This window comes from Rhinolophus ferrumequinum, chromosome 4, assembly GCF_004115265.2.
Source record: "Rhinolophus ferrumequinum isolate MPI-CBG mRhiFer1 chromosome 4, mRhiFer1_v1.p, whole genome shotgun sequence".
Taxonomy (NCBI): domain Eukaryota; kingdom Metazoa; phylum Chordata; class Mammalia; order Chiroptera; family Rhinolophidae; genus Rhinolophus; species Rhinolophus ferrumequinum.
Window position 1 is genome coordinate 94,775,229 of NC_046287.1, and position 13,329 is coordinate 94,788,557.

At 39.0% G+C, this 13,329-nt stretch overlaps 1 pseudogene; it reads right to left on the reverse strand.

Annotated features, from left to right (window-relative positions):
- Nucleotides 1-3,045: 3,045 nt before the first annotated feature.
- On the reverse strand, nt 3,046-3,522 carry LOC117021654 (60S ribosomal protein L21-like; annotated as a pseudogene).
- Nucleotides 3,523-13,329: the final 9,807 nt, after the last annotated feature.

Here is a 13,329-nt window from a genome sequence, read left to right on the forward strand (position 1 = left end):
CTGGGTTTAAGAATATTTACAACCCAGTGGTTCTAGAGTCTTGAGGGATTTTACTTCTATTCCACAGTTGTCGGTTTTTCTAACATTGATTTCTGTAGCTGCCCTTGGCTTTACACAGGTAGACGGTGGTTTCACAAATTTCAGATGGAGACTATGGTTTTAGAGTTTATTTTCTGTTGCCATGAGGAGTTTTTGATGTCTCAATCTAATGAAACAGCTCATTTCCCTGAGATCTACCATGTATATTGGTATCAGGAGAAGCAAGAGGGATTGAAAACATTTTTCTTGTTTGCCTGTTTCCAAATTTTATCTTGTCCAATAAGTGCTTGAAGGACCTGAAAATCTCCAGCTCAGTGGAGAAAGCAGAGGGGCAGCATTGCCCCTCAGAGGCACTTCCTTATTACCTGGCCATTTTATGTTTACAAATCCTCACATTTAAAGAATCTCAATGGGATAGTTTTTCACATAGTATAGATGCAATTTTTCTAACTGTAGATGGAAGCCAGTGAAACCCACTAATTTTGATTTTTACTTTACCGCATATGTAAATTTACTTTCAAATTGCTGTGTTTGTTTATGATTCTAAAAGGAATCATCTGTTTAAACCTATTTTAATTCTTCAGCTGCTTTTGGCTCTAAAATATGCAGGTATTTTGAATTGAGAATTTTCCATCTCATTAGGGAAATCCTAGGTATAGGCTCTCCTAGTAAACGCATGTGACTCAGGGGTAAAACATGATGAAAGAAGTCTCTTCTCAATAATTTTTGAAACAAGAAAGCCAAAGGATGTCTAACTGTCAAGAGAAGGTGAGCAGACTCATTCCGTATGTACTTTGGTGTCTACATGAGTGATATTAAATTAGAGTACATGCCTTCAAAGCTATCACATCCTTCTGCTGAACAAGTAACATGGCTCTTAAGAATTTCTGTGTGTCTGTGGGTTGCATCAGAAGTCAATCAGTGTCACCCTTCCAGGTCTCCTAATTATAGGTTCCACAGGGGAAAGTGAATTTCAGAAGGGACCCCTTTCCTGGTGTAAATGTTTTTAGAAGAATGTTTAGGTGACAGGGATTCTATTGAAGTGTGTCCATTATTTTTAAAGGTGACCTTAGGGAGGGTATGTGTTTTATTTCCCTGCACTAGAGCTGGCCTTGGGTAGGCGCAGTCCAGTTTTCACACCTGGCTCCTTTGTGATGAGCGAAATGCCAACAGACAGAGTGATATTCACAGGCCCTGTGAGCAGATCCACTCATGACCTTCACCTCATTAGCAGCCCAACCCAACCAATCAGAGAAAAGCCTGCTTTTGATTCCAGTAGCACAGACATGGCGGTGACAGGGACGGTGGTGACTTCCTTGGAGTTGCTCTAAGATGAAGCCCTGGTTCCCTTTGAAATGCTTTGTCAATGCAGACCTACAAACCTAGGATGACTTTTATTGTCTGTCTTTCTGCCTCTCTGTATGTCATTCTTTCTTTAATTAAAATGTCAAAATGCTTGTTACCCACTAATGTAAAGTAAATGCAAGCAACTTTGCAATCTTTATTGCCTTTTTCTCAGAAATGCATCACATACTCACAGAGAAGCACCAAAATCCAATATCTAGATCTCTATATTTTTTTATTTAAAAAACTTTAACTGCTCATTTGAAATAATTCCAGATTTGCCAAAAAAGTAGCAAAATAGTACAAAGGATTTCAATGTACCCTTCACCCATCTTCCCCAAATTTTAATATTAATACATAATCTTAGTACAATCCTTATTAACATAGGATACTATTAATTCATCTACAGACTTTATTAAATTTTTTCAAATTTTCTCACTAATGCCTCTTTTTCCATCCAGGATCCAATCCAGGATTACACACTGCATTCAGCTGTCCCGATTTCTTAGTCTCCTTCAATCTAGGACAATTTCTCAGTCTTTCTGTAGCTCTCATGACCTTGATACTTTTGAAGAATACCACCCAGTTATTTTATAAAATCTCTATTTGAGATTGTCTGCATTTCCTCATGATCAAATTCAGATTATGCATTTTTGGCAAGAATATCACAATAATGATATTGTGTCCTTCTCAGTGCATCAGGGAATACGTGATGTTGATGTGTGTCCCTACTGGTGCTGTAAACTCTGATCACTCGGTTAAAGTGGTGCCTGCCACTTAAAGGTACTATTTTCCCCCTTGAAATGAAAAAACATGTTGTGTAGAGATACTTTAAGGTCAGACAAACATCACATTTGCTTTTATCTTTGGATTTTTGCAACTGAAAAGTGTCGTGGATAAATGAATTCAAAGAACTAAATAAAGGGAGAGAGATTCCATGTTTATGAATAGAAAGACTCAACACTATCAAGACATCACTTCTTCCATATGTGATCTATAGATTCAATGCAATCCTAGTCAAAATTTCAACAAGTTATTTTGTACATATTGACAAACTAATTCTAAACTTTATATGAACAGGCAAAAGACAAAGAATAGTCAATACAATATTGAAGGAGAAGAACAAAATTGGAGGACAGATACTACTTGACTTGAAGACTTACTTTAAAGCTACAGTAATCAAGACAGTGTGGTATTGGAGAAAGAAAAGACAAATAGATCATTTAAACAGAATAGAGAGCCCAGAAGTAGACCTGTGAGACGTGATTAAAAAATACAGTGAATGTTTAAATTTAAAATTTTTTGTTACAGTAAAAGACACAGTACTCTGGTCTGGGCAGGCCAATGTGGGGCTGAAGTCTCCATTCTTCTGGGTGGAAACTCCATGGCCGAGAGATCCTTCCCCGTTCTCAACCGCCACACAGAGGTTTGGGGTTAGCCAGTTCCATGTCTCCATCCCTCCTACCAGTCTCGATGTTGCTTCTTCTTTATGTCCTTAGTTATAAACTTATGTTCAGCCAGACTTCAGATGGTTCTTCAGGTTTCTTGTTCTATAATTTAGTTGTGATTTTAATTTTTTCACAAAAGGAAGCAGGCACCATGTTTACTCCGTCATCTTGGATCTTGCAATAACATTTCTTATTTATTTATTGATTTATTTTTACATAGGTCTTTTATTTTTTTATACTTATGCCATGAATTCATAGGGAATGGGTTCCAGCAGCTCAGGCTCCTTTCCATTGGTTCTCACAAAGTGTGCTTCCCTGGGTGCGGCAGGCTGGCGTTTTAGTTGAACTCAGGTACCTTTCTCTTTGGCTTCCTTCTTTTTCTTATCATTTTCCTTCACCTGTTTTAGGAAGCTATCTCAGCTCTTAGAGTCCTTAATATGCTCAATACGGACATTAATTCTCTTGGCAAGAATCTTGTCCTTAACTTGTTTGTTTACAACAATGCCAACTGCATGCTGGGTAACACTGTAGACACTTCCAGTTTTGCCATGGGAACATTTGTGGGGCATTCCTTTTTGAACATTCCCTTGATGTCTACAATATTACCTTTCTTATAGATTCTCATGTATGTGGCAGAAGGAACAACTCCATGTTTTCTAAAAGGCCTAGAGAACATATAGCGGGTGCCTCTCCTCTTTCCTTTTGTATTGGTTATTTTGACAAATTACTGGAAGATGGCAGTCCTGGCTGAAAAGGAGAAACATTTCTAATGGAGGGTTCTTCATGGAGAAAAATTTACAGAAACAGAAAAGAATAATTCAGGATAGCTGTAAAAAAAAAAAAATGGGTGGAATAATAATAATTTTTTTTTATAAATGGAGATTCTATATTGATTCCTGGATTTTTTCTGTCTGCATAAGAAAATGGAAAAAGAAATGTATCATTCACTTTACTGAGCTATGTATCTGTTAGGTTATTTATGTAGATAATAATATGTATTCTTAACCATTTCAGCTCCCTTTGCCTTTTTATTCTGATTTGGCCACTCTGTCATCTATTTTTGTTAGAAGGCTGAACAGACCCGGATTGGAGATCAATGAGAATAATGATGGCCAGTTCAATGACTCACGTAGATGTCATGCCAAGGCTTAGAAAAAAAGCTCTGACTTCCTGAGAGTCCCATTGCTCCCATCACCCTGCACCCCCTTTGAGGAACTGGTTCTGCTTTACAAGGCAGCTCAGAGCACCCCTTAATCAGGTGAGCAGTTGTTCTCGGGGGGGAAAAGGATCCCATGTGTGTTTAATATCCCATGTAAATGACAGCAAACATGCCAACCATGAGGCATTGTGAATTTAGTTACTCTAGGTTTCTGGGTAGATAATCATATTGTTAGTCATTGGAAATCTGATACTCCACGTAAGTGTTTGTTAATAGGTAGGGAGTCTTGCTGGCGAAAAAGCTCTTTGTAACGTGTTTTAATTTAATACAAACCAACATTTATAGAAAGGTTAAATGTAATTCAACTCCATTAGGGAAATGAGATGCTATTTATAAATAAAATACTGAAATTAACTGTGGGCTACATAATTCTCCCCATCCTGCCCCATCCCTTTCTCCTTTTAATATCCTCTTTTAACTTTATTCAGTAAGTTATGACTAATTGGTCTGACTCTAAAAATGTTAGCTCTCCTCACCTTGTTTCCCTGAGAAACATATGATTGTACTTCTTCTATGTAATCTGAAGCATCTGTAAAAGTGCTTATAAACCAAGTAGGATTAGACAATGTAAAAATGCTAGCACTTACCACATGGCCAGTGGCAACACTAGAAAAAATAGCCCAGGTAGAAATGTGAGTGTACTTCAGAAGTCATACACAACCACAAGAGGCCCCCACCCCTTTACCCTACATTTTTTGTCTGTGAGTCAAGGACATGGGTGTCGCTAAGCAGACTTGATGCCCTTGAGTGAAGAGGAGGGTGAGGGAGTAGAGGGAAGGTATTTTCTGGTGGTGAGAATAAGGTTTTCTCAGCACCATATGAGAACATAGCTTCTCTGGCTCCATCGGTATTACCAAAGGTCCTTTACCTATATGGTAAAAATCCATATAGCAATAGGGGAGCAGAGGCTGGGTCTGGTGAGGGCAGCAGCCTACTCCCCTCAACAGTCACGGGAGGGGAGCTCTTGCAGCCCCTGACCTTGACTTCCTGTCAGGGTCCTAACACATACTAGTCTTTCCCTGTTCTAGAACTGGATTTGAGTGCTTTTGTCTTGGGAAATTAACTTACTGGCCAAATAGGGTGAAGGCCTCCAATTTAATCCAGAGATTGTAGTAGATAAGAAACCCAGAAAGACAAGGCAAACTTTTGAAGTATTCTTGGCAGGAAAATTGATGAGTGAGAAAATGGCATGAACTGCGGTAAAGTCTGGTCCCATTGAAGGCCTTTTGGTAAGGCATTTTTCAGTAAACATGCAAACTGAAAAAACAATGTAAAATTGTACACTCTGTAATCATGACTCCAGAAAATGAGCCAATTTGTGCATATTACTATGACTGAAGTGAAACAGTAAAATGTTAAAAATGTCATTTCTGAATGGTGGGAATATGGGTAAATGTTGTCTTCCTTTCACTTTTTATTGTTTCCCATACTTTCTATAATAAGCATGAATACCTTTTCATAATGAAACATAACGAATAAACTAAGATATATACACACATGCACATGCACTGAAAATATATTTTAATAAAAGGATTTAAACCGTAAAGGTCATAACTACTGGGTTATGTGGAGCCTGAAATTCCCATTATAATCCCATTTTTGGTTGAAAGCATTGTCTTCAGGAGGGTCTCGGTTTAAAATATAAAATATTACATAGTAGAGGGTTACAGTAATCATTAATACCTCAGTGTAAATAATGCATCTGATTTTCTAGCCTGGCAGACTGCAGAGAACATGAACTTAAGGGGAGGGGAGACAAAAGGTGGATTTTGATGGAGAAAGGCCAGGTCTTGGAAACCTTGGGCTCGTGGAGGACACAGCTCTCAGGTAAATGCGTGGGAAGAAGTGGCACTGAAGAGGTTTTCAAGATAGAGAAAGGTGGCCTGGCATATGTGGGAGAGTTAAGAAGACAAAGGCAGAAACAAGCTTACTTTATGCTTTGCTCACGCCCTGTGCTGCAGCAAACATAAATCTTTTTGCAAATATCTGATTGTTTCTTTGGGATAAATCCCTGGAAGTAAAAATATTATATCAGAGGGTATGGATCTTCTAAGACTTTTGATAGCCAATTTCAGGCACACGCTAGGTGAAACACATTGTGCCAGTTTGAGAGAATGTGCCAGATTGAGAGAACCTAGTCGTGAAGAATTTCCATGAGACTTCATACAAAAAGGGAAAGCCGGTCACTACCCAGGACCTCTGCTGACTTTTCTGAAAAAGGACAGTTAGGGTCTTCTTTGGCAAATGTTAGGACTTTCAGGAGGACTTAAGTTGTCATATAGGAAGGAATTTTGAAGTCACTTATTCAGTGGAACAGCTGAAGCCATGTTAACGTGAAAGGGAAAGATACGCGGTTGGGCAATTAAGTTTGCGAACTCATTCTAGAAAAAGTGCCACATACTTCATTGCTGAATATCACTATGGTCACCTTCAAAGTAGTCCCCTTGGAAGCTATGCACGGATGCCAGCACCTAGTCCACCCTTCAAAGCAATTTTGGAACTCTTTTTCTGGAATGGCCATCAGAGCTGTTGTCATATTACTCTTGATGTCCTGAATGTCATCCAAATGTCTTCCTTTCAATATCTTCTTTCTCTTCGGGTAAAGAAAGAAGTCATTGAGGGCCAGATCAGGTGAGTAGGGAAGGTGTTCCAATACAGTTATTTGTTTACTGGCTGAAAACTCCCTCACAGAAGTGCCCTGTGAGCTGGTGCATTGTCGTGATGCAAGAGCCATGAATTGTTAGCAAAAAGTTCAGGTTGTCTAACTGTTTCATGTAGCCCTTTTAACACTTCCAAATAGTAAATTTGGTTAACTGTTTGTCCAGTTGATACAAATTCATTTTTAATAATCCCTCTGATACCAAAAAAGGTTAGTAACATCACTGCAACAAATTCATGAATTTAATTGTCGGACTTTGTAGCCGTCACCAGGGCTAACACAACCAGCTTCAGATCTCAGCTTGCATGTTCAAGCAGACCTCTTTGTTTATAGCAGTCAAATACTGATTGTCTACTAGGGATTGAATTAACTGAAAATAAGCTCCGGAAGGCTGACAGCTTTAATTGTCATTTAATAGACCTATTTTCTAAACTCCCTAATATCTTGTGTTGATTGTGATTGTTGAGGGGCCCATGAGTAAATCTAATTTAAATGGATGCTCAATTTGCCCAGGATTGAAGAACTACTGGGTGGCAATTGTGGAAGAAAACTGGGTGAAATCCCATTTGTCTGTTGGTGGTTAAAGTATTTGAACTTTAATACTTAAAATACAGCTCATCTGGAATCCTTAAATGAAAGCTTTAATTCTCAGAGAAAGGATTTGAAGGTCTCTTTGTCTCCCTCTGAAGATTTTAACAGGCAGTCATCAATTAATAAATGAAATCATCGGAGAAATAAAATTATTTTTAAAACCAGATTTTAATAGGCTCATATCTCAACCTTGGCTTAGTGTTTAGGCTGAAAAGATGCTGGTTATTTGTATGACCTCTGGGAGACCTATGATGATAGAGGGAAAAGAAATTACAATCCTTCAGCCATTCATGCTTGGAAGAGTACTTTCAATAGACACATAAATTATCCGTGTGGTGCTTTCCTTTGGCGGGACATTTGGAGACTATTACAATAACCAGAATAATGGATCGATATTTGTTGCACTAGTCTTTTTTGTTGTTGTTCCTCTTTTCCCTCCTTTTCTATTAGGGTCAGTTAAAAAAGTCTGGATATATGTTCTTCACATAAAGTGCTTAGGTGAAGCACTCTGCTTTTCCTGAGCTCTCTTCTGTAACAGATGTTAGGCTCACTTTATAATGCCTGAAGTTCTTATTAAACCTTCACAGGAGATTGAGTCCTGCCACATAAATTAGGGGAGGCTCTCTGAGACCTACTTAAAGATTATGTCCTTTTTATTGCCAGCAATCTAAAACAGGTTCATTACAAATATGAGTCAGACAGGAGACGCTACAGTACACTTCCATCCATAGCCTCAAGACCATTTCTCCAACCTTTAAGAGAATGTAGTGCTTTGGCCATGTCAGAAGGTGAGAAATTATGTTTGTGAATCCGTAACATACAGGTTTTTACTCCCAAATTCTTGGATATAATAGTTCTATTGGAAAATGTCACTGTCAGGTGGGGAAATCTTTTGAGAATCGATGCAGTGGGACAGTTTCCAAAAACTATGGGTAATAAACCGTTCAGGGTTGTAAGCAGGTGAGTGTTATGGAAAATAAATGTTAATAGGTCAACTCTAATATGGAAGATGAAGTTGGTAGATGCTAGCTCACACTTATGGGTACATGGTCGATTTTATTTTTCTGGTTCTGTTGGGACTTCACTATAAGCTCATACACAAAGTGGCGATTGTGCTTTTTAAATATAAAGCCAATGGAATTTGCTGTGAGGAAATTTCTTATCCTCATAATTGCTGATTGAATAAGAGGCTAATGTATAAATGGACATGTTTGATTTTTACGTATATAAATAGAAGATGCAGAAGATGTTGTGAATCTGAAATAATTTAACATTTTTTAAACTTCTGAAGAACACCATGGTTGAGGAAGACATCCTAGTTTCTTTTCTGAGGTTCAAAGGCAAGAGCCTTGAGCTGGAGCTTCTCTTACATTTGAAGTAAATTGCCTTGACAGTGCATAAGAGAGAGGAGAGCACTGAAGATAATTGGGTTCAAAACAAGTGTTTGCAGAATGGAGACAGGAAGCTTTTTGGGCAGATTAAAAAATGTGTAAATGAATGATTGGGTTAAAGGTTGTATCTGAGAAAAGATACAAATAGGTGTCATAATTCAGTTAGAGCCTAAAAGGGAGAAAATATTTGCATATTCATTTGGTAAACACAATTACCTACTGTGGTAGTAGCTGAGTGTTGGGGGAATTCTGGCGTGTGTGGCAGCAGACACCATTCAGGGAGCCCTGCGTCCATCCCTCAGCCCTCTCTGAAGGTCACTGCAGCTTAGGGGGACAGTTCCCAACCGCACTGAGGACTTCCTCCCTCAAGCATCAGGGTTTTCCCACCAGAGGATGTTCTCTGGCCACAGGACTGCACCCTGCCTGTGCATCATGCAGGCAGGAATCGGGGGGAGTCAAGAAAAGTCTCAGAAGCAAGCTCCGAACAATGAGGGATCCGAGTTGGTCGATAAATGCTCCTCGGTGGGACAATTCTGGGGTATGAAATGCAGTATTACAGAAGGTACCCAGCTGAATTGAGGAACCGTTGCCCACAGTGGTAACCCGCCCACTAAATCACTTTTCACTTGCTTTCCTCTTCTCGTTTCCAAAGAGCTATGCTCTTCTCCCTGGGGATTCCTTCCCAAATAAACTATGTGTATCTGAATTTTTTCTCAGGCTCTGCCTTGGGGAGAATCCAAACTAAGACACATGCTGAATAGATGTTCAACAGAAAAATTGGGGGACAGAGCAATGTTTGAGGGAAACAGCAAAATTTACTCCCTGACTGGTTGCGATTTGTGTGTGACTACGAGGTTGCAGTAGAGTGTGGTTCTTAGCTTTGAGGATGGTCACAAAATTTGCATCATGTATTATGACTGAAAATGGAAATAAGAAGAAAAGATGTTTGGGGGAAAACCCTACGAGGGTTTTGTTTATTTAGTATGTGAAGCCTTAACATTTTATGTCTTTTCTCTCAGCTTGTCATATCATTGTCTTCTCTCCAATAGGATTGGTGAAAACATTTTCATGCTTCAATGTTGCCTTCTTTTTAGAAAAAGACCACAGTGAGAAAATGAAGGGAGGAGACCCCCGTGTTCTTGGGGGGGCTTACTGACTCCAAGGTGTGTAATGCGGGTGTGTTTTCTGCCTGCTTCAAACATGTCAAGAAACAATAATGCCTTATTACATGCTATATAGTTCAAGTTGACAGGGACACATTAGAGCTGTTTCTTATAAGTATCTTGGCAGTCAACGATATCCTTTAACCTAGGCGGCGGTTTTGAATCTGATGATACAGTCTGTTTCTTACTTCATATTTTACAGCTCTTTTCCTATATAGGCATTTTATAAATTTCTATAGTTCCAGTTTGGATTAATAAGGAGGTTACCTTTATGGAGTCATCTTAGTGAGTTTATAACCTACAGGGTCCAGGTCTTCTTTCAAGGTTATGGGTTGACTTAGGTAATGACAGAACGACAACAGTAAAATGGAAGTGATTTTCCCAACCAGCCTCTTTCACCATCTGATGTGTGGAATTTTTTCCATCTTTCACAGCTGAGGCATTGCTAATTGTTGAATTTGCATTAAGATTGTAAGCTCTGGCAAGCCTGAAATTCATTTTGGCTCATTTCCTCAGCCTCATTCCACAAATAGTATCTCCAGCCCCAAATGCTGAGGCCAAGGGAAAAAGATCCTGAGTAGTGTAAGGCGTAACTGTGGCCTTTTTCTTACCGTAGAAAGATGCTTTTGATAGAAGCAACAAGAATTCTAAAAATTAGAAAATGTATCCTTAGTAATCCTGTTTAAGTGTCATTGTGGACCAAATTACTTCACATTCTGTGGAGGAGAGACTGAGTTTTTCTATATCAGAGCAATTTGGGCAGAGGGAGGATTCATTTTTTGGGGGGGAGAATTTTGATCATTTCCTTCCAGCTTCTTTAGGTTCTAGCAATAACTCAGAGATAGTGGCTATGTGGGAGGTTAATCTATGTTTGAATCAACACTCATTGAACAATATATTCAAGCCTTGCTTCAGAATTCATCATGTGGTATTAGCAAAACAATTTCAAAGGGAAATGAACATTTTTTATGGGTAGGGATTTTTTGATGCAGAAAATACTACACTAAATGATCATGCTTCTGTGAGTTACAAAGAGCAAATGTGGACAGTTTTAAATGGCATGATTGTTTTCTTCCTATTGTTTCAGCTGATTCTACTAAAAATGGGTTAGGAACGCTATAGGGAGGAGTCTCACTTCCACTTCCTCCTTCTTCTTAACTTCTTACATGCAAGTCAGGTTCCTAAGCGCTATTAGGATATCCTAAACAACAATTTCTCCATATTAAAATTAGCTTAAGAGCATCCATCTACATTCAGAGATTTGGTAAACACATCCAAGCTTAACTACCTGCATTCACTACAATGTAATAAAATTTGATCCTTCCTCTTCTACGTTTTTTCCTAGACAGATGAGCCATTATTATTTGATTTTCTTAATGAATGAAGTACCTTTAGTTGTCAGTTATTGACAAATAATCCTATTTAATAGCCAAGATAAGAACAAAGGAAAAGATAAAAGTAAGATAAACCATCCCCTCCTCCAAATGAGAAACTCAATAAAATATTGGTTCAGTGGATCCTGGGAGGAGAGAGATTTGAGACCAATAAATCACTGATTTTATTACATGTTTTGAGTTTTGAGTTGTTTGAGGATAATATAGATGCAATTGTAATCAACTGGGGCTGTTCAGCTCTTAAAAATATTTGCATATAAACAAGAATAAAGAAATGCTCATACGAGGGTTGTTTGTTTCTTGATGAGGAGAGCAGAAGACATTATTAAGACCTTGTGATCAGTTTCTCCAGATGCTTCAGTTTATAGTACAGTGTTGACAGTGAAGGAAAATGATTGAACTTGTAGACCAAACTTTAAGAACACAGACTGAAAGCAGAACTGAGGAACAGAAGTGGGGCATAAAGGACGATGTTATGGGTTGTCCGTTGCTGCATAACAGAAACCCAAAAATTTAGTGACCTAAACAGCAGTCATTTGATTATCTCTCATAACTTTTAAGAGTTGGGAATTCAGGAGGAACTCAGGTAGGTGCTACTGGCTTGGGATCTCTCATACTGTTGCAGCCAGACTGGTGGGCGCGGTAACAGTGAGGGTGCTGGAGCAGCTGAGTGATGGCTGGACAGCTCTCTCTTATGATGCAGTTCCAGTGCTTCATGGATCTTTCCACATGGGCTGGTTTGGGCTCTGCATCGCGCAGGAGTCTTAAGACAGTTGGACAGCTTACGTGATGGCTCAGAGCTCTAATGCCAGTACTCCAGTGAGCACGGTGCACAAATGTTCATGACGTAATCTCAGAAATCAATCAGTGTCATATTCACCATGTTCTGTTGGTTACCAGTAAGTCACAAACCTGCCCACATTCAAGGGAAAAAGAAGTAGAATCCATGTCTTGATGGGGCAGTATCACATTTCGAGAAAAGCTTGGGAGCAGAAGATATTCTTTTGGAATAAAGCCACTTTTGGAAAATAGTCTACTACTGGTGGTTCAGTAAAAGCAAAGAAAGCAATGGTGTATGTCACACCCTGTCCGGTCAGCCAGGCACACTCTCCCTGCTTCACCTCTTGTGCCCCTATCCTTTTTGATCTCAAACTGCCTTGGTTTGTTTGTATTTTCCTAGTCATGAATTTATGGATCCAAGTGTAGAAGTTGCGGCTTTTGACTCCTTCTGGATTTATGACTTTTCTAAATTGAATATCAGAACCGTATGGGTTCTGATTCTGCCACCTTTTCTATGAGTGTTTTGTGGAAGCACTTGCTATCTTAGCCCTTGTTCCCAAAGGATCTCATCCCTTCTCTCACATTGCTATGTCAGTCCCTGTTGCCTAGCAAATGATACGGGAGATGCAGGTGAAGTGAGAGAACAGTATTGACTCAGGACTAGGGAAAGACATTTTAGTTACTGCATTTTGCATCATCTGAATCTTTGAAGAGTTGGTGAAAACAAAACTGAAAAATACAAAAGTCAAATTTGCCTTACCATAAAAAGTCAGGGCTATGAGAACCTTCACAATCATCTAGTCCAGCCTACTTTTTACAGTTGAGAGAATTGAAATAGAAGCCCAGACGGATCTACTGATTTCCTCACTAACACTAGTACCAGGAACTTTAATGAAGTTCTCTGGACTTCTGAGTAGGCATACATGAGAAAAGTCTTACACTCACCAATACATGGTCACTAGCAATGTACTTTTTGGTTTTGCTTTGATTATTTATAGAACAAACTATCAATAAGCCCTCAAAAATTTTTGTTTACATTTTTTAAACTTCCCCAAACAGAATACTTTTGGTATTAAAAATACAAGAACCATTTAGTTACTTTCCTTTTGGGCTGACAATATAAGGGACTCAGAAACATCTGTACATCTGCTAGTCTCTGGTCCTTAGACCCACCCATCTATTCTCAGATTTAGCTGGTCCCTGAGGTTGGACAGAGATCAGTCAGGGTCAACACTGGAGATGAATTCTCATCCTGCTCCCTTGGGCAAATTTGTTTCTGAGTTGCAGCCAAATGTGGGAAA